This window comes from Ciconia boyciana, chromosome 2, assembly GCF_034638445.1.
Source record: "Ciconia boyciana chromosome 2, ASM3463844v1, whole genome shotgun sequence".
Lineage (NCBI taxonomy): Eukaryota > Metazoa > Chordata > Aves > Ciconiiformes > Ciconiidae > Ciconia > Ciconia boyciana.
The window spans coordinates 75,909,766-75,935,717 of NC_132935.1; the positions used below are offsets into that span (position 1 = coordinate 75,909,766).

Here is a 25,952-nt window from a genome sequence, read left to right on the forward strand (position 1 = left end):
TATCAGACATCAAGCTTGACATTAGGTGCTAGAATAGGAATTACTTTTCACAGGACTGTCCTGAAAGGAAGCTTCAGGTAGACGAAACCACCCTCTCTTAAGAAAGGCCTAAAATATGGCCAAAATAATTATCATTCAAAAATCTTGGTGTACAGCAAGTTTGCTTGTATGTTTCCTTTCATTTAGGAAAGAAATGCCAAACCTTATTGAACAATCTTCCACTGTGGTTTCATTTGGACAGGTCTGTAATCTAGTTTATATAGTTGTTTCATATATTAATGTAAATTACAAAATTTTTATGTCTCTTTATTTGTTCTTTTTTTGTCTATGTGAAAAGTTACTTTCTGTGCCTTTGAAATACTAGTAGGACAAAACAATGCATTAAAAAAAAAAAAGATCTCTCTGATAGGCAGGAAGGGAGCCAAGGAACACAGAAAAATCTGCCTCCACATGTTGCTCTGACAGTGACAAAATCCTGGCATCTCTTTGCATTTGTTTCCCTACATCTTCATTCCAAGACAGTGTGAACTTATCTGCTGAAAGTTGCAAGTTGTTGATACAAACCCATTGGTAATGGTCAGCAGAAACAATTATGGCTATAGGAACCCAACTACTGGCAGCTGCAATGTTATTTACAGTACATGACAGTTTAATTAAACATCTGCTTGAATTTATTCTTAAATGAAAGGACTGTTAATGTTGTGTCCTGAGAAAATTAAACAGGGCTGCAGGGATGAAGAGAGATTCCACAGCATCCTCATATAATAAATATGTGCAAATAGAACCTGTTTAAATCAACTTTTGTCTCTCCCAAAACAATAGGCCAATTTTTACCACTGGTTTTATATAAAATAAAAGAATGGGTAGAGATCATGTAGGTATAACAACTGACACGTGGGGAAGATTAACAGGGAAGACAGTTTAGTATCTAAATCTCTAAAACTGCAGAAATTCTTTCATATTTTTACCAACTAATTTTACAGTACATTAAGTTGTCAAAAGGGTCATATTTTGGCATTCTGCTTTTGACAATGCAATAGCTCTGACCCAGTATACTAAACTTTCTGGAACACAACTACCCTTAGACAAACTACTGAGAGCAAAGACATTATGTTTTCTTTGTTTACTATTGGATTTCATGAAAGTCTAATACGGCACAGGATGGATTATTTTTATATGCCATGCCTTCACTGGTAATCTCAAGAGACAGTTGTGTTTGGAAGTAAGTTTTGGGTAGTGAAGTCTGCAGTTATTAAAAAGTAATTATGTGCTACAATCAGACATGATTGTTCTCAAATTTTTTGTTCTCAAATATTAGATAGCAATTGGGTAATACTGTATGTGACAAAACCCCCTTTTGTCTTTTTAAATAATATTATGCCTCCTGTATAGAGACTTATGTATCTAAATGTGCATATGCATGTGTGTGTGTGTGCTTGTTTAAATATAAAACATTTCAGCTATTCATTTAAATTAGCCAAGAATTTTCTGGTTGGAAAGATTTTTTCATAAGAAAACAATCCTTTTATAGATGCGTGGAACATATTTGTCTTGTTGGTCAGGAAGGCAGGCAGCAGAAAGGAACTCACTTGATCATGGAGGCACATCTAAGGACAGACAACTGCATCAAGAATAGCAGAGGAACATGGCATATATGTATACTTTGCCAGCCAATACTCAGTTTTTCTTTGGTGTTTATGGAATCATGACACTGAACTGTTTTGCACCAAAGATGCTTTTAAAATTTACAAGTCTGATTTCAGCTGAGTTTAGGTTTAGCAAAGTCTTCAGCATATTTGACCCTTCTCTTGATTGCAGGTGGTGAGCCACCACATCATGAACTAGCTTCTGCTGTCTGGCAGGGTCTATATTTTATAACAGGCTAGGAAGATTTACAAACTTATGTGAGTGATTCATACTTAGGAAATATTTGAAACCCTCAAGAATCAGAAGACACCATGGAAGATTGCAGACAGCCCATCACCACACATCACTTGGTTTGGATGCCAGATAGTCTTACCTTAAGCATGTTACTGGGGGCTGTGGGGAGGGAGGCAGGAGAATAATTTGCATTTATAGAAGCATTTTTTCTTCCTTTTTCATGAAGATATGTCATAGATCTCAAGAGAATACATTGCTGTATTGGAATTGTAACCTAAGCAAAGAGAAACTTTTCTGATAAATTAAAAAAATCCAAAGTAAAAGAAAAAACACTTGGTGCATATTAAAGCTGAAGGGGAAATTCAAACTGTAACTGGAGGATGAACCCAACACCTGGCCAAGGTACCCCATGCCGATGCTCACATGATTGGTGCTGGTGCAAGTGTATATAAAGAATTGGCTTGTGATGCATCTTTGCAGACTCCTTGCAGACTGTCCAATGCACTGTTCATTAATTTTTATATATATATATTTGAGCAGGAATGTGTGTTTAATTCACCTCAAGGAGTACAATAAAAATTCCCTGACAAAGACATCAAGTCTTGTTATGGCACCAGACAGTTCTGCTTGCATCTTTTTGACGGCGCTTACCTGATTAGATACCTTTTTCGATGTTAATAAGGGAGATCAGAGTGGATAGTCCAGCAGAGCAGGCCACAGATTTTCTAAGGATTGTCCTATCCAGTAGCATAAACATCACTGGAAGTTTTTTGAGCCCCAAGAGGTCCAGGTTAAATATTTCTGAAAGCTAAAAAGCTGTAGGGTCTGTGCTGCTTCTACTGGCCATTTGACTAGAGGAGCAGACAGGATACATTGGTAAAACTGAGCATTTGTAACTAACAGGAGAAAAAAGGTAGATGAACAAATCTGTGGCTTCACCTCCTTGCAGGAGGCATCAGGGTAAGCAGTGACTGAGTTTAGTTGTTCAGAGTATCTGCCCTAAAAGGAAAGAGTTGGGGTATTTCCTACAAACCACTTCTCTCCCTTTTGTTGTCTAAATGAGCAGCATCTAACCATTCCTTATTATGCACCCAGATTGGGAGCTTTGGATGTCAAATACTAACAGACACACCTATTAAATACCTGTTTTTTATTGAAGTTCATCCTTTCCAGAAGTCATATAAAAAATAATGAAGCTATTCTAGGAAATACCTTCTGTTTGTACAGTAAAAGCAACAAGATAAAAGCTTACGCCTATTTCTTGCTAGAGTCCTGCAAGTTTCTAACACTTGAAGTGTTCATAGCCCTCTGAGTTCAACAGAAGCAAGAGCAACAAGAATTGTCACAGATATATGTTTTATTAATTACTTATTTTATTAATTATTTTACTAATTTTTATTAGTTACTTCTTCATCCAGTCAAAACCCTCAAATGTTTTGTTCCCCCATCCCAAACTATCTAATTTCCTTCACATTTGACAATTGTGTCCATTGGTACAAGTGTGTTCTACTGGGTAACATCATACTTAGATCACCTTATTGTTGGGTAAATTTTGCCAGCATGTTTTACACATGTTTGAGTGGGTTGGAAGAACCTAGCTTGACTTTCCTCATGACTTTACAAGGCACAAGTTGATACTGGTGTTAAAACAGCCCTATTGTCTAGTTTTAAAAGAATTAAAATGAAGACATGGATGCAGTGAAAGCTAGAATGCTCTATTAGATTGATTGATTAAAATTAAACTTTACAAGTTTTTGTTTTGTTTTTAAGATCAAGGTCCAGCTAGTCAACCAGTTATGAAACCTAACAACAAGATCCTGACTGACTTCTGTTTTCATACTTTCCATAGTCAATAGTGTTACAAAATTTAATATAGTCAGCAAATATAGTCAACATGAGGAATGTGAAAAGGCAGATAATTGTAGGTTATAATTCAGCCAGCTGCTATCTGTCATCAAGGCCAGACAGAAACTGAAAGATAGCTCTCAGCGCTAACACAGGGCAGAGATTTTGTTCATTAGCAACACTTTGCCCATAAAGGAAAAACACATAAATTTTTTGTTAATTGAGGCCTCCTGAAATACTCACTGCTTTCATTACAGGAAGAACCAAGCTCAGTCTTAAAGGACATGCCTCTAAGCTTTAGGCAAACAGCAGCAGAGGCATTTATTTAACAGATCCTGTTAAACAACTAGTAGACTGTCATCTAGCACCTTTCCTTTGTCTATAATGTTGCAGCAGGCTGCTTAAAGCCTTCCCTCTGCCCATGAGGTTTTCATTTACACATTCTGAAAAGGATGACACCAAAGTCTTCTCCTGAAAGCCTTAATAGATCATCATATAAAAAAAAAATTATGTTGGTACTTGAAATAGAGAAAATGTTCCTATATCTTCAGAAAAGAGAATATTTTAGTATGATAAATGCTACACTACAAAGTCTCACCTGAGTTTCTGTTTGTTCTAGTGGTCAATGTTTATGCAAAATAAAACCAGGTAGAACATAATACAACTTTGTCTCCTGACTCCTACAATAGGCTAAATAGGCCTCAAGCTGAATTTTCTCTTCCTTTTTACAAGTAATCTCTTCAGATGAGCACTATAAGCTTCCCTACATTGATCCACTGAAGATCCTCAAGCAACCTTGGTGGATCAATTTAATGAAGCTTAAACTACATTGTTGCACCATCTTTTGGTGCAGATAAAGAAAGGAATTTCTAATAATGAAGAGTTTTCTGATATTCTCATTCTGAACCTTTTATAAGCATGAAAACATACTTTTTATTTTAAAAAGAAAAAAAGATGTTTTAAGACACAGAAGATGTATTACACCTGCAGTGTCCTGTAAGCTGTAGAGTTTCTTATCACAAAAAGATTTATATCCCATGATCTCAAAGATGCATTGCTTTTTACAGATGCTATTGCAACTGGGGACACGGGCATGGTAAATGGTTCAGCACATCTGTAAAAGAGTGATTACTGGTTTGCTAAGTATTTTTATGTACAAAGTAATGGATCATATTAATCACTTCCAGGCTCAAGCAGAGATTTAAGAGGGCTTTCAACTAATATATAGTATCAGCTGTACTATATTGTAGAGTAGTAAGACATACACTAAAGTGATCTTTTGTGTATGTGTGTATATGTTCACACATGCATATTCACACATGGATTTGGGGGCAAGAAGGTGAGGGAAAGAGGAAAGTGTTCACCTGCTCATTGCTGTCTGAAAACACTGAATCATCTTAAATGGGAAAGCGGCTTGCGATATATTATCTATGTGCTCAGCATCAAGCCTGGTTCAGCCTTGGGAACGACGTAAGTTTATTATGAAATCCTTCCTTTCAGCACTGTGTAAGCTTTCTGTGATTATGCTTTTTCCTGTAAACAGAATTTCTAAAGTTAAATGAGTTATATTTCAACAGTAAGAGTATGATAATGCCTTCATGATTTTGAAGGGTTTAACACTAACTGGTCTGTACAAAAGTTTTCTTTGCAGAGGAAGAGGGCTTTCTGCAATTACCTGTGGAGCCTGCATAAAATTTGAAAAAGGAGAGTGACATACTGTCATTGAACTCTTAATACTGATGCTGGCAGTTTTCTCAGCTTATTTTGCGGAGTCAGTCCTATTCCTGGGTGTACTGCAGCAATCCATCTTAAAAGCTGTAAATAGCTAAGATCAAGACTGGGAGGCAAGAGGAGGGCATGGTGGAGATATGCCAGACTCAATGAAAATGGAAAGGTGATTTTTGGTTAATACCACTATTCAGATGTCTGCAATAGAGATGGGTCAAATAGGAGGACTAAAGTTTTAAACTACTCTGACAGTTTAGGTATAGATATCCTTGCAGGAGGGCAATGCTGTTCCTGCCAGAACCTCAAAATATTTTGCTAGTCCTCCAAGAAACCTCTCTGAAGAATATCTCTGAAGAATAACTTGAGATACTCCTCATTTAGTTGCAAATTTTTTGGGGTTTTGTGTGTTATTTTTTCTCTGCAACATTGGAGCAATTAGGGAATAGCTTTCCTTATTTCTGTATTTAAGATGTTGGCTTTGATCATGACAGCTTTTGCAAGCCATTTGGCTTATTCTCTACCAAGTCATTCCTCCAGCGAGAATCAGTCCCAGGAGAGGAAATGAAAATGAAAGAAGGAAGGAAGGCAGAGGAAAAGTTCAGGGATGTTGACCTGAGTCTGTGAACATAAAGAGATGTCCTCCTGTCACTGTGACTTCCAAGAGGCTTTAAGAGTCCCAAGAGATGTGGGATCTTTGGAGAAGCACATAAACATTACTGCTATGAAAATTCAATCATTCTAATCCCCTCTATGACAAAATAAGTCTCTGCTGTGGTGTTAGTAGTAAAAATGCAACTATTCCCACCCATCGAACAATCTTTACAGTTACCTTAGATTAAGGAACAAAGCCTCAAACTAGTTTTGGAAACTGAGATTTGTAGCACCTAGGCAAAATCCTCAATGGAGACTTTGACTAGAGCAATGTTTTTTCACTGAGTGCTTCTGAAAGGCTGGTAATAAGGAGTTCAAATTTCAACAGGCAGTACTTTACATCACATACTGAGAAACAGATTTTATACTAAAATATAGAAGGAGGCTGTTAAAGTGGCTCAATTTTAACTTTTGGAAGAAACTAAGTATAAAACCTGCTGCTACTAGCTTTTCCTACTTTTTATCTTCCCCTCACCCCCACACTGGAGTTCTGTAACTTCATACTGTCTATATGAGTTTGGGCATACAGAGATATGAAGTTTTGAATTGAGCTTTGATGGGTAAATTTTTTCTATTTCTCCCTACTCAGTCATTAGGTTTTGGATTTTAAAAAGTAGAAATAGATAGATAGAAACTGTGAGCCAGAGCTTTGGCTAAGTACAGCTGAGAACTAATGTTCCCAAAAGATCTCCTACACAGAAACAGACAAAATAAGATTATGTTAAAAATACATTCTTTTCAAATAGCTCTTCTTTTTGTTTTCAGAGACTGGGGGGGGGGCTGGGGGGAGGGGTGGGTGGGTAATTTTCACTTTATTTCTTTCCAGAAGTGCAATTTGTATTTCTATAGAGACAATACAGGAAATACCTCTGGAAGCTGAGATAGGCAAGTGACATTTGAAAATAAGAAATAAATTTGAATGAAGAAAAAATATTTTAAAATAATGGGAAATTAGCCTTTTAAAACAGTTTTTACTTACTTAGAAGAGAATATAAGATACATTGGAGTAAATGTCAAAAACTTAGCTGAAGAAGAGATATCTTTTGTGAGCTTGATGGTATGGCCCTCTCAGCTGTTAAAGTCCCTCTTAGGAACAATATCATACCTTATTGTACTGATATAATAGAACCAATCCAAAGATACAGTGTTGGTGTGAAAGGATGATTTAAGCTATGTCTAAAGTTTGTGACTGATTTCTATATAAAGGATTTGAAACCTATGTTCCTGACAGTAATATTAAGGTTGCAAAGGATTACAGATTTATAAACTGTCTTTGACAAAGTTACATGATCAAAAATAACACAATGATGTTTGCATCCATCATACACTCTGTCACGTCACAGAAGAACCTTCCCTGTACTATCTAGTATTAAAGCTATTGCTTTAATTATTGGTTACATGAACAGTTACTACTTGCTGATACAAAACCTTACTTTGGTAAAAGGAGAAATTGGTCATCTTGAGAGGTACACTTTCCACATTTGGTTGTGTTTACAACATTTTGCCTCTGTCAGAGATCAGAGATGCTAGCTATATCTTCCGCTTTGGATATAGATAGTATCCAAAAGTAAAATGAACTTTATGGATTTATTTCTGTTATTGTCATCCTTATACAGCTACATCCAAGATTAGTCTTGCCCTAGGTTTGGTGGTTTTGGTTCGGTTTTTTTTGGTTTTTTTTTTTTTTGGGGGGGGAGTTTTTGCAGAATTTTATTAGTATTAATTACAGAAATAAATTGGGCTGTAGAGATATTACATGATTTAACCTTAAGTTCACAGGATTATCTTCCATATAGTTGAATCTTGCTTCTGCAAATACAAATACTTGCAAGTGTGCTTTGCTTTAAGCACAAAAGTCATACAATGGACCAACCTGCAGCTCAAGTTAAGCACATACATTATATTTCCCATGCTGGATATATAAAAAAATATATATGTAAGAAAAATATGACAGTTATCCAAAATTAGATATATTTTTATACGAAATGTTTTGAATTCAGGTACTGTGTCTTCACACTCTTAGTACAAAGTCTTTAGCAAGAAAATGCTGCCACCTGTTATAATAAGGTTACAAGAAAATTTTAATTATAAAATTTTCTTTTTACATGCTCATAACTTGCTGAAACATGCAATTTTTTGAGTTAAACTTATGCATTGCCCAAAGGAAATAAAGGAAAGATTGTTGAATGATTTGTATTTAATAAGGATGAAAAAAATATGTTCTCTAGGCATGCCATGGAATAACCATAAATTTATGAGTAAGGCTTTTAGTGGTTTTGACCCTAGGTTATCTGAGGAAACTGATGTTTAAAGATTAGAAAGGTTTTTTTCATTTAATTCTGAATTGTGTCATGACAGTGCACAGTTAAAGTTGTTAGGTAGCATTAGACTATGCATACTGACTAATTACATTGACTAATTTATTTAAAACATAAACAAGGATGTTTCCTTATGGTAATGATCGTTTGTGGGACAGGTTAGCTGTTGTCCTTAGACAGCATCCAAGCAAGTGTTCATATTCTTTCTGAGTGAAAATGTGCATTTCTAAAACGTATTCCAATCTTTATATATTTTTTCAAAGAAGAAATATCTGCCAGTGTTCATGTCTGTTGAGAATCAAGAATAACTTTGGAGCTTCACACTCAACAGATTTGATTTCATTACCACTTGGTATTGCAACTAACTTCAGTATAACAAAACACAAGCAGCTTCAACTCTTTATACCTCACTTTTCCTCACCTGTAAAGAAGGGATATCAAAGCTTTTCTACAAGAGGTGTGAAATAACTTTCTGTGAAAACACCCATGGAAATACTTAGATGACTGAAAAATGTTTACTCAAATCACACTCCTGTAGGTGGAAATAAATCCATGTGTAGTCTAAACTTCATTAAACAAAGCAATGAGGTACTCAAATAGAGGAGTTCTGATTACATAGAATGCACTACAAGGCCACAAAATAGTAGATATGACCTACAGTCAAAATAGTTCACAAATCTGAGTAAGCAACACTGAGAAGATAATTCATGTTTAGGGAATGCTTGGAGCAAAACTGTCTTCTCCTGGACACAAAGGAAAATCACAGAGCAAGACAGTAAAAAGGGAAACTATCTAGATAGTCAGAAATATAACAGTGGACTAATGAAAGAATGGACGGAAAGGTGAAGTTTCTAGAAAACCACTCTTAGCACTCTCACTAACAAGGGAAATACTTGTTGCTCAGTAGGAAGAATCTGGAAAAAAACAAAATATCAGCTGGGTTATTCAGTACAATTTCCATGACTTAGGATCATGTGGATGTGTTCACCAGACACATTCTCTGCTTTTCTAAGATTTATAAGATTGTCTGTGTTTGATCTCCTCTGCTGTCTTCTGGTGGCATATTTATGATGTTTTTATGTGTTTGGTCTTTTGTTCTAAAGGTCTTTAAGTTTGTTGGGAAAAAGGGGATTTTTCTGTGACTGTAGTGGGTGGAGGGAAGGTTTTCTGATCCTAAGGGTGAGATTTATCTTGCCTAAATTGCCTAAAAGCCTCTGAAGCTTAATGTCTAATCTAAGCCAGTCATTGGGGCTCCTTTTATCATCAGTGGTGAGAGATTTACCTGATTTTAGACAGGGTTCTGAAACCGGTAAGGTGACTTACCTTCTGGAGAGCTTGCTTGCTCATTGACTGAAGTTTGTGACTAGATGACACCTTAGAGTAGACGATTAACTTTCCAGTGTTTGAAGTTATGACATTATGAATCTGGACTGAAATTATGAAAGTCTTGCTATGAAGCTGTCTGAATAGCTAGTTGTGATTGCAAGGGGATAGACTGAGTGTCAACATCCATACCAATAAGCTAAATGTGTCAGGAAATGGCCTGTGTGCCTGAGGTCTTCTGGTACAGTAGAATCTATATTCACACAAACAAATGTGCTAACCAGCAAAACATAGGGGCCCTATTCCAGAATTAGCATGTTAGTTTTCAAAAGCCCACTAGCCCACACACTTCTCTGACTCCCTATAACCCTCTCATCTGCTCCACACGAGACATCATCACACTGCATCACTACCAGCACTCAACACAGACACTGACAATCTCTGGTGACCAATCTGTGCCACATCATGTTGCTTGTGACTTATGTAGGTGTGACACAGGATGCTCAGACTCCCCTCCTGCTCTTTGTGCTCCTGCCAGAAAGCGTTTAATGCCTTATGAGTCCTGAAGATGGAGATCTCTGTTCCTTCAGGCTAGGGCCAATAGTGCCATCATTCAGCAGAAGTTCAGTCTTGCATGGTCAAGCAGCTGTTTCTGTTAAATAGTGTTGCAGAAGAATCAGAATCACAGAATGGTTGAGGTTGGAAGGAATCTCTGGAGGTCACCTGGTCAAACCCTTTGCTTAAGCAGGGCCACCTAGAGCAGCTTGCCCAGGACCATGGCCAGACAGCTTTTGAACATGTCTAAAGATGGACACTCCACAACCTCTCTGAGCAACCTCTGCCGGTGCTCAGCCACCACCAGTGAGAAGGTGTTTCCTGATGTTCAGATGGAGCCTCCTGTGTTTCTGGTTCAAGACCATTGCCTCTGGTCCTGTCACTGGGCACCACTGAAAAGAGCCTGTCTCCATCTTCTTTGCACCCTCCCTTCAGGTATTTATATGCATTGATAAGATCCCCCTGAGTCCTTTTCTCTAGGTCTAACCAATAAACCCCTAAAATAGAAGAAAGCTCAGAGGAGATGGGCAAGGGTGATGACCCCATGAAGCCCAGGACATAAAGTAGGGTGTTACTGGCCACAGCTGTTGCAAAGAAGATGACTTTTTCTCAACACAAAGGGGACTCAAGGGTAGCCTTTATTTTAGATAAACAGCTATGACAGCTGAGTGGATCAACTGGTGGTATAAATAGTTACCCCTGAGTTCATTAAAAGAGTGTGAATGTCTCCCTGAGTTAGCTAGACCAGCATGAAGGGAGTGTATATAGGTTTTAACCCAACATAGAGTATAAAACCTACACAGCAATAACAGCTATAAATTCGATCTAGCACATTCCAATCAAACCTGTAGTTATCTCAAACCCTTCAAGCCCCAAGTTGGGCACCAAAAAGGACTGTCATGGTTTAACCCCAGCTGGCAACTAAGCCCCACCACACAGCCACTCCCTCACTCCCCCTGGTGGGATGGGGAAGAGAATCAGAAGGGTAAAAGTGAGAAAACTCATGGGTTGAGATAAAGACAGTTTAATAAGTAAACCAAAAGCCACACACGCAAGCAAAGCAAAGCAAGGAATTCATTTACAGCTTCCCATGGACAGGCAGGTGTTCAGCCATCCCCAGGAAAGAAGGGCTCCGTCATGCGTAATGGTTACTTGGGAAGACAAACACTATCACTTCAAACATTCCCCCCTTCCTTCTTCTTGCCCCAGCTGTATATGCTGAGCATGACCTCATATGGTATGGGATATCCCTTTGGTCATTTGGGGTCAGCCGTCCCACCTGTGTCCCCTCCCAGCTTCTTGTGCACCCCCAGCCTATTCACTGGTGAGGTGGGGTGAGGAGCAGCAAAGGCCTTGAGTCTATGTAAGCACTGCTCAGCAATAATGAAAACATCCCTGTATTATCAACACTGTTTCCAGCAGAAATCCAAAACATAGCCCCATAGTAGCTACTATGAAGAAAATTAACTCTACCCCAGCCAAAACCAGCACAACAGGAAAAAAATTCGAAGTGAGCACCAGGTTTGAGCTGGCTTCAGCCGACATATTCCTTCCTGGTGAATGGTGTCATACAGCATCATGATGGTGAGCATATCACAGAGACTAGGAACAAGAAGCACATTGGTATTGTGATTGAACTTTGTAATGCAATTGCTATAATTTTCTAAGTGTAACTTACATTTGTATTGTGTTTTCATTGTTATCACTCTGTAAAACCAGAACTCCTATGTAACATCAACTATCTTCAGATGAGTAAATTTGATATTAAAAATTACACCATACACGTGTGGAATATCTAAAACAGGCTGGTTGGAGAGTATTGGACTCTGACACTAGGCTAAACAACCTCATCTCTTTCAGCCTTTCCTTACATGAAAGCTGCTCTAGTTCCCTAATCAGGGAATGTAGGAAACTACAGTGGAGATCCAAACTCTCATATACATTCCAGATCAACAGTGGTGGGTGAGACAGAGACCCTCAGCCTTGTCTGTGAAGTCACTTCTCATCACAGAAGAAAAGATCTGAGATTTAGGAGGTGTGTAGGCACTGCTAGTACCACAGTATGTCACATAAACGCGATGATAAGCAGAGAGTCCTTCAGCATTCAAAGGGCCACCTTCGTAGCTGTCTGAGAGGAGATAGCACAAAACTACCCAGACTTGCTGCAAGCTGATCCTGGTGGGTTGTTATTACTCTCTGGGGACTTACTATCTGCCTTTCACTCGTGCTAATCCATGGGCAACCAATTTGGATCAGTAAATCTACAGCTGGTAGGATCATGTTGGAGGTTAGTGAGGCTGCCTGCTGGTCTCCCTGTCCATGTGTCAACCACATCACCAACACTCACTACGTTGTGGGAGCCTCTGCTCAGGATAGTCTTCCTGGCTTCATGTTATGGGATTCACATGCTCATTTGGTGTTCTCCACTAGGCTTCTGTCAGCCACCACCTGTAGTCTCCTTTTGCAAGCTCTTAAGAGACATAATGGTTGGCTGTAATAGTTACAGCATCTGAGATTCTTCATTCCCCAGGAGTGAGCCCAGTGGGGCATCCTCTGAAGATCTGTGGTACCATGTGTGGCAAATAGTGCTTACCCATTAGGATCCTATGCCACGCAGCCTTCTCTGGCAAAACTATGGGCTATGCACTGTCCTTAATCAGCACCCTCAAGGCCAGGAGTTTCTCAATGAAATCTATATTTGGAGGGTTGACTGCACAGTGATGAATGGGATGGACAGGCTGGATGCCACAGTCATCAATCAGCCGTATGCACAATCACTGCCTGATGCACAGCCTGGGCTGGGGACACTGGCAAACCATTTCATTAGCACTGGATGCAGCAGGCTCCTTTACGTCCACCCTGGCCCCACTCCCATCCCATGACCTGGTAATAGATAAGGGAGAGACATGCATGCGTCCATCTGTGACCATTGGGCTCAGAAAGTGTTCTGCCTCAGCCTTCACAAACAATAGCGCTGCTATAAATATCTTGTCATTCTTATGATTGTGCAAGAGTCTTTCACTAGACTTTAACATTTATCTTGATAAAGTGTTGCATGTACTATATACAAGTTGTGTAGGAAAGGCTTTAGCATGAAAAAATGAGTTTATATTCATAGAAGTATTCTGTTGATTGGATTACTTTGGGTTAGAATTAAATTAATGTGTTATACCAAAAATATGCAAAATATGCAAGTTCTTTTAACTTAGATCTCATTTGATTTCTACATTGTACTAAGTTCCATTCCATTTTTATATAGTTATTTTCTGTAATTTCATTTATAATTATTTTAATATTAGCTTTGCATATTTCTCTAATTTCTTAAATAGGAGAAGCAAGATAATTAGGTTATAAGTCCCTATAATAAACAAAGCAATCAACACATTCATTTAACATGGGAGTTTTAATACATTTTAATCAGGTGAATGCTGTGACTTTTGAAAGTGTGTTTGTATGACTTACTGTACTCACATGTATCACGTGTTGTACACCCACATTATGTACTATAAGATGTATCACCCTAAAAATGATGGTGTCTTGGTCTATGGGTCTACTTATTATACTGTGAATGCTGTAGCCCAGAAAAACTTTTTTACCAGGGAAGGCTAATCATAATGGTAGGTCTACTGCTTCAGTTGTGAATCTGGATTACAAGAACTAATACAAAGCATTCGCAAGAGCACTGCTTCTTAAGAGCAGGCAAGATAGCTGCATTTATCTCATACAATAGGAAAACATTAGTCATGTATCTCTTACAAAGTAAGAAATGGCATCATTCTGAAATCAGGTAAAGAGTCGAAATTGTAGGTAACTTGAGCCATAGCTGGCGCACACTCCTGAAAGAAACTTCTGGAAACATCTGAAAAGTCATGTACCTTTTTAATAATTAGGGATTTATTATATTTCTCTTTTTTTGGTAATTGTTTTTTCAATTACACTTAGAAATGTTAGTGCTTTATATCAGTGAAATTCAGAAAAGATTCAAGAAAATTCCAAAGATACATTGCTTGAAGAAACTTTCCAATTATAAAAAGCTTTGCCAATTTGAAGATGGGTGAAGTTAAAAATGATTAATGCCCTTCAAAGATGCATGAGAAACAATGAAATAGCTATTCTGGTCAGTATGAATGGGCAAAGTTCTCTGGTTTACCAATTGAAAAAAAAATAGTTGATGGATAGCAGCCAGACTAAAATTAGATGACTTGTAGTTATTATTATTTAACACATAACCTCTAGTCAGAGATAATTGTGTCATCTTCTGTACTTCATCTGACCACATAATAAATTACAATTATCCTTTCCTCATTGAGAAGGATTTTAATCTACCTTTTGACCAATAGCAAATCTCCATCATTGATTTCTAGCACATTTTGCAGTACATCATAAAAAAACCCTCAACCTATTTCACCCTGGAAATTACTATAGCCATTTTGAAAGAAGTTTGTGCTGTAGCTTCTCTACTTCAGCACCTGAGTCAAAGACATTAGTTTTTTCTTTCCCTTATCTTGAGAAGTGAGTTAGAGAAATTAATTTCCTGTACTATTGATCTAGTTCTAATTATTTATCAAGGTGCAAATCACTTACAAGTTGCGGCTTGGACTGAAAGCAATCCAGAAAGGATACGAGACAAATTATCCAAAATTTAATTCCAAACTGCAATTGCAATCAATGATTTATTTATTTTGCTTAAAGAGATGAAAAGAAATGGGATGGTACATCCTTAAATCCCATTCCTGATTATATGTTATATAACTGAAAACAAGGAAAGGAAAGTTGGAGGAAAAATAGTAAGCTTTTAGAGCAAGTTTGGGGAGAAAGAGATTAACTCAGGATGAATTAATGAAAATTAGAAATTGCTGCAAAACTTATTAATGCAATGAGCCGGGAAAGCTTCATTTATATTAAAAATCCTTGTTTCAGTTAAGTGAATCAGGGCACTAAAAGGCAATATTTCCCTGAGAATCAAGGAAAGAAATAAACGTAACAACTGTTTTAAATGCAATTACTGCATTCCTGTCCCACTGAGGTTATGAGTTTACAGTTTATGTCTGTTAAATATCAACTCTAAAGACACTAAGTTACCAAATATCCATATTACTAACAGTATATGTTTTAGAAACCTTAAGTAAATGCAAAAAGAAAAAAAAGTTTAGTAAATGGAAAGGACTTAATGTAATTATTAAGAAAATCTGAATAATGTAGGTCCATTTTGCTGAACTGGGGGAGCAGGGAGCCTTGCAATACTTGATCCAGCAGTTTGGTACTACCCTGACTATTAGTCCAACTGGAAAGAAGTTATTTGCTTCCCTGTAGGTTATTCTGCACAAGAGAGAGAACTGCAGTTACTTTGCAAGAAGAAAGAGGAAGTAGGATTTTTCTCTCTTTTTTATTGCTAGTTACCTTATATTGCCAAGGTAAGCATATAAAATTCAGATTTTGGGAAATGAATAAGAATCCTCACTGGGATATGTAGTAGGATAGAGGACTGCTAACCTGGAATGAGTGAAATAATGCTCTGAGAGGCTAACAAAGCCAGTTACACGGGCAGCACAAAGGTGCCACAAGAGATACACATTAAAGGCCAGAGAAGAGAGGGAGCTGGAAGTGCAGAACAGATTGCAAAACAGGTGTAAAACAGGAAGAATGCACAATGTCTGTGCTCTTGGTAAAAATGTCAGGACTACCACATGAAATGGGGAACCTGTAGCTTTTAAAAGAGTCTGTAAGTGGATCTGTAGCTTTGGGGAGCCATTTTGTCCCCTGCAATACAGAGGAAACAAAATTTCAGGATATCTATGTTCAGCTTCAAAGTTAAACAGATACATTTGAAACTACTTAGCAAGACTTATGGGAGTAAAGGATGCACGCGCACACACACACATCCTTAAGGTATGCCTTGTGTCATGGGCATACCTCTTGATTTTCTTGTTTTCCAGAGGAAGAGTCTCATTCTTTAAGTAAGTCTGATGAATCCCTGAATGATGTCAGAGATTTCATGAGCATAAACTCATATTCTGAAATCTCTTGTAATTATTTCCAGGGATACCAGAGCCAAGTGCAACATAATGAATCATATGGCACAGAATAACCTCTGCAGTCTTCTTTGTTTAATTACGCTTCAAAAAGAACAAACAAACATACAAAATCAGGTCCTAGTTTCTTAAATGCTACATGTAGCAAAATGATGAATGCAGTATTAAGATTCAGCTTTTTCAGTACTCAGCTGTATGAAAGGCTGATGTCCTAGGCGTCACTTCAGCTCTGCTTTATTGCATCAGTCTTTTTGTGTGTGAGTACTGACAATTCATCAGGTCCAATGTGTTATAACAAAATAGTATTCTTTGTGGAATAAAGTGTCAACATCTCTGAATTAAATATATAGGGAGGAAGAACTTTTCTGATTTCCAAGCTTACAGTTCGTCTTTGGAGTACCACTTACATGAAGAGGTTTTAGTTTGTGTTTTGTTGCTGTTGTTTTACTTTGCTATTCTATCTACATGATTATTCAAAAGTTAGATGTGCAACATAAAAACTAATCTGTATGAAAAGAAAATAAATGCCTAGAAAACACAATATATTGTTTTTGATAAGAAATGTAAACCAGAAGCATGGGATGAACAGATTTAACTTATTTCCCCAGTGGCTGGAAGTAACCAAGCAGGTAATCAAAGCAAAAGAACGACCTTCATATTTGTAAGCTATCCTATACATAAAAATAGATGGTTTTTCATATACCTGTCCTGTAGAGTGGGGACACATACTTTTTTTTCTCCGACAACTTAATTGAAAGCAAAAACTTTCTCAGTATCCTAATATGAAAAGGAAAAGGCATATGTATTGCATTTCTGAGCAAACTGTATTTCTTCTGTACATTCTCCTGCTTTTTGCAAAATAAGAGGCTTCCAAGATTTCCAGATTCTACTCAGAAAGATATTTAGTAGCTCATAGATTTGACAACTGACATCACATGACGTTTGAGTCACATGACGTTGTGCATTTTCAGTTTGTGATTTACCATTACAAATGTAACAGCTTAGGGCTTTTCTAACTTACAATACTTCTACAACTTATATTACAGCTCCAGTGAGTAGTTATTGCAACCTCGAGAAGCTTATTGGTCTCTTCCTGAAATGCTTCCTCTGCCAGAAGGGGCGGGAAAGTCAACAGAGAGAAGGAATCTGGTCTTCTTTTATTTATTTTATGAAGCAAACAAGCAAAGTCATCAAGAATTGAACATATGGAAGAACACTAAAGCATTAGGGAGTCGTCAGCACCCTGCTGTAGTGGTTGTAAGAGCTCAAAGTTCATCACAAAATGAATATGGAATATTTTGTAATATAGTGGTATCCTTAAGAAAAGAATATAAACTTAAAGGGAGCTCTCCCTTGGGACTATTTTCATCATTCTTAAGACACAGATATCATAAGAACAAGAATTTGCTCCTCACATCTTCTAAAAATAGTAGAAAAACATCCCAAGAGACATGCTTGATTAGCTAGTTTAAGAAGAACTTCACTGAATGCAGAGACCTTGGAAATATATATTGGAAAAAGGAAGACAGAAAAGAAGAGGTTTAACCTGCACTGTCTAGGGCTTCTGCGGTCTTTTTCTGCCTAATGATGAATGTTATTTATGGGTGAGACCCAAGCTTTCTCAGCACCCACAGATGCACCCATACCATAGACTAAGGGTGAGGTGACGAAATAAGTGTTGATTTCTGTGACTGATTCCTGTTCCTGTAAGATGCAAGATAAATGTAGGCAGCTTCTTAGGAGGGGACATTCATTCCTGAGTCTGTCTTTCAGCTCCTCTTTAAATCAGCCGTAGTGGATCATCACAAGGAGTTCAATGGATCACCGTGCTAAGTTTTGGAAGAAACTTTCCCCAGAAGACATTATTGCAATATGCTGGGTGGCCTTTTTCTGTCTTGTTCTTGACATGCACAGGGCTTATCTAGGAGATTTATGTTCCAATGTTGCAATTCTGGCAGATGATATTAATGATTTAGGAAGGACCTGTTGGGGACCTTAAAACTCTTCACTCTTATACTGAAAAATCAATACTGGTGCAACTCTACTGAGGATTTCTGGGTGATTTATTCTTACTAATTAACAAAGTTGCAGCCTCTATTTCCAATTGTTTCCGTGGTTGAGATTTCACCTAGTGTTTCTGCATATAAAGAAACATGGCTAATACGAAAATAACTGGATGTGAGCACTGTGTGCTTAGCATGCAAGAGACGTGAACAGCAAATGTGGAGAAATGGAACATGCACACACACACAAAAAGGCAAACCCAAAACTAATTTAAAGCTACATTTCAAAAGGACAAAATATTAATATTAACACTTCCCTAATTATTAACCATGACTAACTGTGACCGTGTTCATGTAGATGAACACTGCTCCCTATCAATCAGCTTCACCCAATTTATAGGATATTAACTGGATACATCTTGTCAACAACCATAGACAAAATGCAAAAGAAATCATTATTTCTTGACATTAATGGCAACAAAATTCAAATCATTTAGGGAACGGTGATGTTGCTTAGTACTTACTGATTCAATTTACTGAATATTACATTCAAAATTATGTGCATTTCCAAAATTGTGATGGAAACCTATAATATAAAATCACATTGTGGTGTGGGTTGTTTTTTTTTCCTCTTTAGTCTAGGGGATGAACTCAGGTAATTTTATTACTTTATTTAATTAACATGGTACAATATGCACTTCCTGGAACAAACAAGTTCACATTGAAAATACCTTACCAGATTAACTAAGATAGAAGCCTGGGAGTGCCTATAATTTAATATTGAATTACATTTTTAAAAGACATCCTTATGTACTTTTCTTTTAAATGTCAATCTCTTTAACAAATAAACAGATTTTTTCATGGTTTTCTGTGAGAGAACAATGGTATCTTCCATTCTATGTTGAACACTGACTTAAAATAGTGGTCAGAAAAATAAGTAAATAATTGTGATGCAAGTTATAGTTATAAATGCACAAGAAACTATGTGCTTCAGGGAAGAACTGCTAAATTCATATGGTTTAAATCAAACAGGCAAACTGGACTTAAAGATATTAGACATACTTACAAGTTCATGGGCCTTGATGGAATGCACCCACAAGTTCTGAAGGAGCTGGCTAATGTCATCATGACGCTTCTCTTCAATAATCTTTGAAGGATGATGGCTATGGGGAGAGGTGCTTGAGGACTAGAGAAAGGCAAATGCCACTCCTGTCTTCAAAAAGGGCAAGAAGGAGGACCCAGGGAACTACAGGCCAGTCAGCCTCACCTTGATCCCTGGGTAGGTGATGAAGCAGCTATTCCTGGTGTAACCAGATGTAACCAAAATGATTAGTTTGTTCTTTTGTAACTAAGCAACATAGAGATAGAAGAGGGGTAGACAATACTTTAATGTTGTGTTTGTACATCTATGGCTATGGATATCCTACTATGCCCAAAGACAATTGGACGAGGAGTACTACGGTCATGCTGCTATGTTCCCAGTACAGCCCCAGCCCATCTTGACGAGTCGAGGGGTAGTTAGTTAGAATAATTGGTTTGTGTTAGAATGGGAGTAAGGATGCCAAATCATTGTTAGGGACCATGCACCATCAAGAAGGGAAGCAAGTTACATAAGCAAGAGGATATTGCGCATGCCCATGAGAAGGGGTCAAGCTAAAGGGCACACCTGTATGACCACCAAGGACCACCAGAGACCCCCACGGAAGCCCCTCGGAGTTCAAGGACACATGTGTAATGACCATGCAAATATGATAATTCATTCTGGGAAATAGAATGAATATGTATGATTATTCTGGAAAATTTGATGCATATGTATGTAATTGGATGATATAAGTTTCGGCTGATGTAACCTGCGGTATGCACGCTAGGTGGAACGATCCCCCATGCATCCGGCGCTGTAATAAAGAATGCCTGCTTCTTAATACTACATCGGTGTTAAGGAGTTTGATTCCCGATTTCGGTGACACTGGAATCCATTTCCAGGCACATGAAGGACAAGCAAGTGATGAAGAGTAGTCAGCATGACTTCACCACAGGGAAGTCAGGAAGACCCACCACTGTGGGTCCAGGCCCCTCCACCTTGGTAATTCCCTTGTAGCTGTTTAATCCTGCTGATGTCTATCTTCCTCTTCAACGTTGTCAGTTTTGAGGCATACATCCCCATATATCAGACAGTTTTGGTGCTCCAGTCACATTCACGGGTTACACTCCTGTTCCTGTCATACCATCTGCTGGTATCAAGGCCATGTGGGCAAGGTGGGCACCCCACAACTACTCACAATGTTCATCCCTTATGGCAGCTCTATTGTACCCTGTCACGGTTTACATCATAGCCCTGGTGAGGTAACTCTTCATACAGGTGTATATTCCCTAAATATAGCATGTGATTGCTTTACATTTTTTTACCAAAAGTGAACATTTCAACAGAATATTAAAAAAAAAACCTTTAAAGTGTATATACTAAACATGACAATTACTGCTATCAGCAAACAGCAGCAGGAGCAGTAGAGACACCAGCTGGTTAGATGAGGTTTCAGCTACCTGACACTCACGTTGGTGAGGTCCATGATAATAAGGTTCCACTGCATTTTCTGAACTGCCTAGGAACAGAAAGAAAACAAACTGTCAAAGTCAAGGCAGAATCAGCTTTGATCGTGTCTCCCTAATGAGTTTTTTAATGAAATACCCTCTGAAAAATATATCCCTGAAAAAAACCCCCACCCTTACTTGTACTTCAAGAACAAGTTTGCTTGTTGCCATTGGCTGCTTTGTATCAAAGTGATCGAAAGCAACACTTGAACCTCACTGTGTACCCTTGATCAATAAGCTAAAAAAGAATCTGAAAGCAGTGAATAGCATCAGCGTGCAATTTTTAATGCGCTGGAACTCATCAAGGCCAAGAGCCTGTAGCTTGGGATTCAATCTAGTAGGACTGCTAGAGGGACAAGTTATTTTTCTGTGCTGAAAGCCTTGACCATGAAGTGCCACAATCCTTAACTATTGCATTGCTGCCCCCTTCCCCAGAAGCTCAGATCTTTGTGCAATGGGATGGGGAAATTAATCTGTGTCTGGGGAAATTAATCACCTCCAAAAGGGATTCATAGAGCCAGCGTGTTGGGCAGGGAACCAAGCAAGTATTCAGTGTTGAGGATTGCTGAGTACTTTGAATCCAGCTGTTCTCAAGTATATGAACCTGCCTTGACTGAGAATGCAGCAGGCAAGACTTTCTGAGGAGTCCTATTTCCAATCCTCACAGAAGTGTTCTAGCAGAGATAATTTTTTTTTCTTTTTTTAATTTTTAAAGCCATTATTTAAAAGATGAAGACAAACTGTCTGGGTTTTTTTTTTTTTCCCTACAATGACTGAGGCAGTTATATTCACTCACTCAGGATATGAGACAGCCAGATGTAATTACTCCTTGAAGGTCGATTAATGCCTGGAAATCTCCTAAGGCAGGAATAGATATAGATAGTAGTAAAATGTTACAGGACAGACATGGATATAAGAGGGGCCATGCAAGCTGTTGACTTCACAGCCACTCAGGAGGCAAAGAAGCTCTATAGTCTCTGCTGCTATCAACATAGGGAAAATTAAGCATTCAGCAGAAGAAACCTCTGCCTCCTCCCAGGCTTTCCTTTCCCCATCCAAGGCTTCAGATATGATCCCTGGATAAGCAAATCCATGACTGCACAGCTGGGGGCTCCCATGCCACCCCTCACTCACTGGATCTGCTCACTGGAAAGGCAGCTGCAAAGGAAGGGGAGGCTGAGAAGTCACCCTGGGCTCTGAAACTGCTTGCTGCATCTCTACATGCTCTTTTAAACTGCAGGGATTTTTAAGCAAATTTAGCACTGAACCACTTCCCCCTGGTCATGAAGTTTCTGGGGGCAAAGACAGACTCAGCAGATGTGCCAGTGAGGGGCATACTCTTATCTGGAGCATTCAAGGTCTTGCGTCATAACTGTGTGCTTCTCATCCGTATGTATGGTGGAGAAACTAAATTCATATAGGAAATATGCAATCTCTAAAGCCTGGACGCAAAATAGCAATCCATTCAGGTTGTGATCTCCTCTCCACCAGGTATTAGATATATTAAAAAAGCCTGACAAAATATATATAGGTATTAGGTTATTTCTGGATCTTTCCAAAAGACCTCATATATAGGCTTATATTTCAGAGTTTACATCACTTCAAATACTATTTTATTGTATTTGTAGCATTTATTTGTATATTGTACCAAAACGGAATTATGTAATCACAGATGTGAGTTTCATTTTAAAAGCTAAATGAAAGGTTATATTGCAGTAGCTTGCAATTTAGAAAACAATACATGCCACTAGTAGAAAGATAATAGTGTTTGGTGAGAAGCATTAGGCTAATCTCATTAAACTTAACTTTATTGGTTTTAGGAAATAACATAAATCATTTAATCCTTCTCAGTAAAATAATAATGATTAACCAAACACTCTTTGTTGATGGCTGTCTAATCTATAATTCACAGAAACAAGCCAATAAAGAAGTAAATTTTTTTTTTTAAAGATCCCTGTCTGAAAATATATTTTAAAAATACCTGGGTATGTAATCATCTGAATTCTGGCAAATATTAGGCAAAGACTGATACTTTCCTTGCAGTTTAGATAAATATTTGCCACTTCATAACACTTCTGGCTGACAATGGTACTGCACTGTAACAATGATGGACGGTATCTATCTATTTATCTGTCCACTGGGAAATATAGACTTATAAAATTGTAGTCCTGGGACAGGGAAAGGAATAAAAATGAAAACTCAACAACTTTCCCAAATGTCAAAGTCTAAATTATAAATTGTAAAGCCTGTTTTTTTTTTTAACAACTCCATATTGGCATGGGACAAATAGAAAATGTGAGAACAAACTCAAAACACATATAGTTTAAGAGTATCTGTTTTCATAACGGATCCATCTATCAGTCAAAATTTCCCCTTACAGAAAGCATGTTGAGCACAATGAGCTGTGGGAGGTGGCATGGCATTGTGAGAGCTTCGTATTCATCTCACCATTTAACGTTAAAACTTGGAGTATGAAAACAAAAACAAATAAATCTTCCCCCCAGCCTTGCCCAAAAACCTTTCAGGACGTTACAAGCGATAAACAGTCAACATCAACAAGCACAGGAGGCAAGACAATGCTGCTGTCAAGAGTATTGCTCAGAAGCACATGAAATAGGAACAAAAAGTTGGGAAAACTCTGGACAGCGCACATGTCACTCTGGTATGTTGAACTGTTTATATATAGTAAAAAAAAAATCTTGGGTACTTTGCATGAGGAGTTATATTCCCAAAATTCTTGTATGCTAATTGCAAATGTTTTTAATTAGTATAAATTCTTATATTTTCATTCAAATCAGCAAGTAAGCAAAGTGAGGGGTTTTTAATATTTTCAGTGTAAACTTGTTAATCATCATGTATGATGATGATGAAAAATTATAACAGTACATATGAGAAATATGAAGAGAAACATGGGGGTTTGATACACTATAATGTCTAGAGTTTTCTCTTTTTCCTAAGACAGCTCTATAACTTTTCCCTAAGTTTATTGTTTATTGTATAAATTAATAAAAGCTGTACCCAAACAAATAATTTTTGCTTCAGCTTCGAGTCCATAGGTTCTTGGCAAGCATCACTACAAAGGATACATAAAGTTTGGGGGTTCTGGACTATTCTAACTCCACTGAAAAAACTGATTTATAGTTTCCTCTCATAAAACTATTTTTGGTCTTATAATTGACTGTTCTTTTTCTAATTAACACCAGGCAATCTCCTTAAGTCCTTTGTTTTAATGTGTAAATTATTCTTCAAAGGCTTCTTTTCCACTTATGCAGGGTTTAAAAAAAATCACTGCTATGCATAATGAACCTTTATAATCTGCTGTCAGCTTAATTGAGAAATGGTCATTTTTAACATTAAGTGTGCTTTAGGGAAAGTTGTTCTGAAGTATCATTCTTGAAGAGAATATGTTTTAGTCTTGTGTCATCTTCTGATTTATCATGGCAATTTAAGTCTTGCATTAATTGTATTGTCTTAAAATTAAAAAAAAAAAAAGTTAATGTTTCCATAGAATAGACAGTATATCCATTCTTGCACTGTCACTATGCATAAATCACAGTTATTCTATGAGTTTTTAATATCTGAACTCAAGAGAGGAAAGCATACATGAGTTATTTTAACTAAAATTACTTTCATCATTACATAACATAAAAGGAGAAAAAACCCCAAGGAACCAATTCCTTGAAAAGAACAACAACAACAAAAATTCCTAAACCCTGTTTATTATATGTTGTGGCATGTACACTATGTAACTATGCTTGCTGGGTAAAAATGTGTTTTCATAAAGAATGGGCACATTTGAAAAAGATCTGTCAGTGGAGTAACTACACATAGAAAAAAGGAAAGAATCAGTTTAATAGTATTTTTTAATTTATTTTTTTGAGAAGAACAAGACTTAGAATAAAAATTGTACCTTTCCATCTGGTAACTAACTTTAAAATGTTATTTGTTTGTCTTTGCTTTCCACTATCTGCTGGTGTCTGTCTGGAGTTTTAAGATTATCATTGTAACAATGGCAGAAAAATTAGAAGGAGGTCTCTATGTATCCAATAAACAGTATTTTGTAGAAGTCAAATAATTTTGTTAACTTCCTACCATCTGGCTCTAGCTTCCCCTTGTTCTGTTATTGGAAGTTCTGGGGTTTGCTCAAAAATTCAGAAGAAAAATCTGCTACCACCAAAGAGGTGACCAAGAGGGAGAAACAAAATGCTCTTTGTTGTGCTTAAGATCCATGTTCCTAGAAATGCCGAGGAAAGTAGCCTTGTTGGCAGAGAAGGGAAATATTCACATTGCCAGTTTTGGCGTGTAAAAGTTGCATAGGTGCATGATGTAGTCAGTGGAGAAAATCAGGTAGATTAACAAAAGCAGCTCCTAAATTTGAAGCTTGGACTTAGAGCGGTGTGAATGTGACCTCTGTGTTGACAGGCGACCGACAGTACTGTTGTGTGGCTGGGGACAGCCAGGCATGAGCGGCATAAGATACATGCACAAGATGAGGAGGCACAGGCATGTCCCTATATATACATGTAGCCCTATGGCAACCCAGAACAGAAGGTGAATGGAGTTAAATCCAGTTGCCGGCTGGTCACAAGCAGTGTTCCCCAGGGCTCGGTACTGGGGCCAGTTCTGTTTAATATCTTTATCAATGACCTGGATGAGGGGATGGAGTGCACCCTCAGTAAGTTTGCAGATGATGCTAAGTTGGGTGGGAGTGTTGATCTACTTGAGGGTAGGAAGGCTCTACAGAGGGACCTGGACAGGCTGGATCAATGGGCCAAAGCCAATTGTATGAGGTTCAACAAGACCAAGTGCCAGGTCCTGCATTTGGACCACAGCAACCCCATGCAATGCTACAGGCTTGGGGAAGAGTGGATGGAAAACTGCCTGTCAGAGAAGGACCTGGAGGTGTTGGTTGACAGCCAGCTGAATATAAACCAGCAGTGTGCCCAGGTGGCCAAGAAGGCCAATAGCATCCTGGCTTGTATCAGAAACAGTGTGGCCAGCAAGACTAGGGAAGTGATCGTGCCCCT

At 37.9% G+C, this 25,952-nt stretch overlaps 2 long non-coding RNA genes across 3 annotated transcripts in view; both read right to left on the reverse strand.

The window, feature by feature from the left end:
* Positions 1-19,526, reverse strand: part of LOC140647872 (uncharacterized) — a 61,593-nt gene extending 42,067 nt beyond the window's left edge. For both annotated transcript variants that reach the window (XR_012040996.1, XR_012040995.1), the window contains exon 1: positions 19,403-19,526. This is a non-coding gene — a long non-coding RNA (uncharacterized lncRNA). The remainder of the gene's footprint in view (positions 1-19,402) is intronic.
* A 1,288-nt stretch (positions 19,527-20,814) lies between these two features.
* The window catches only part of LOC140647873 (uncharacterized), a 31,227-nt gene continuing 26,089 nt past the window's right edge, over positions 20,815-25,952 (reverse strand). Inside the window, exon 3 of the long non-coding RNA XR_012040999.1 lies at positions 20,815-20,936. This is a non-coding gene — a long non-coding RNA (uncharacterized lncRNA). The remainder of the gene's footprint in view (positions 20,937-25,952) is intronic.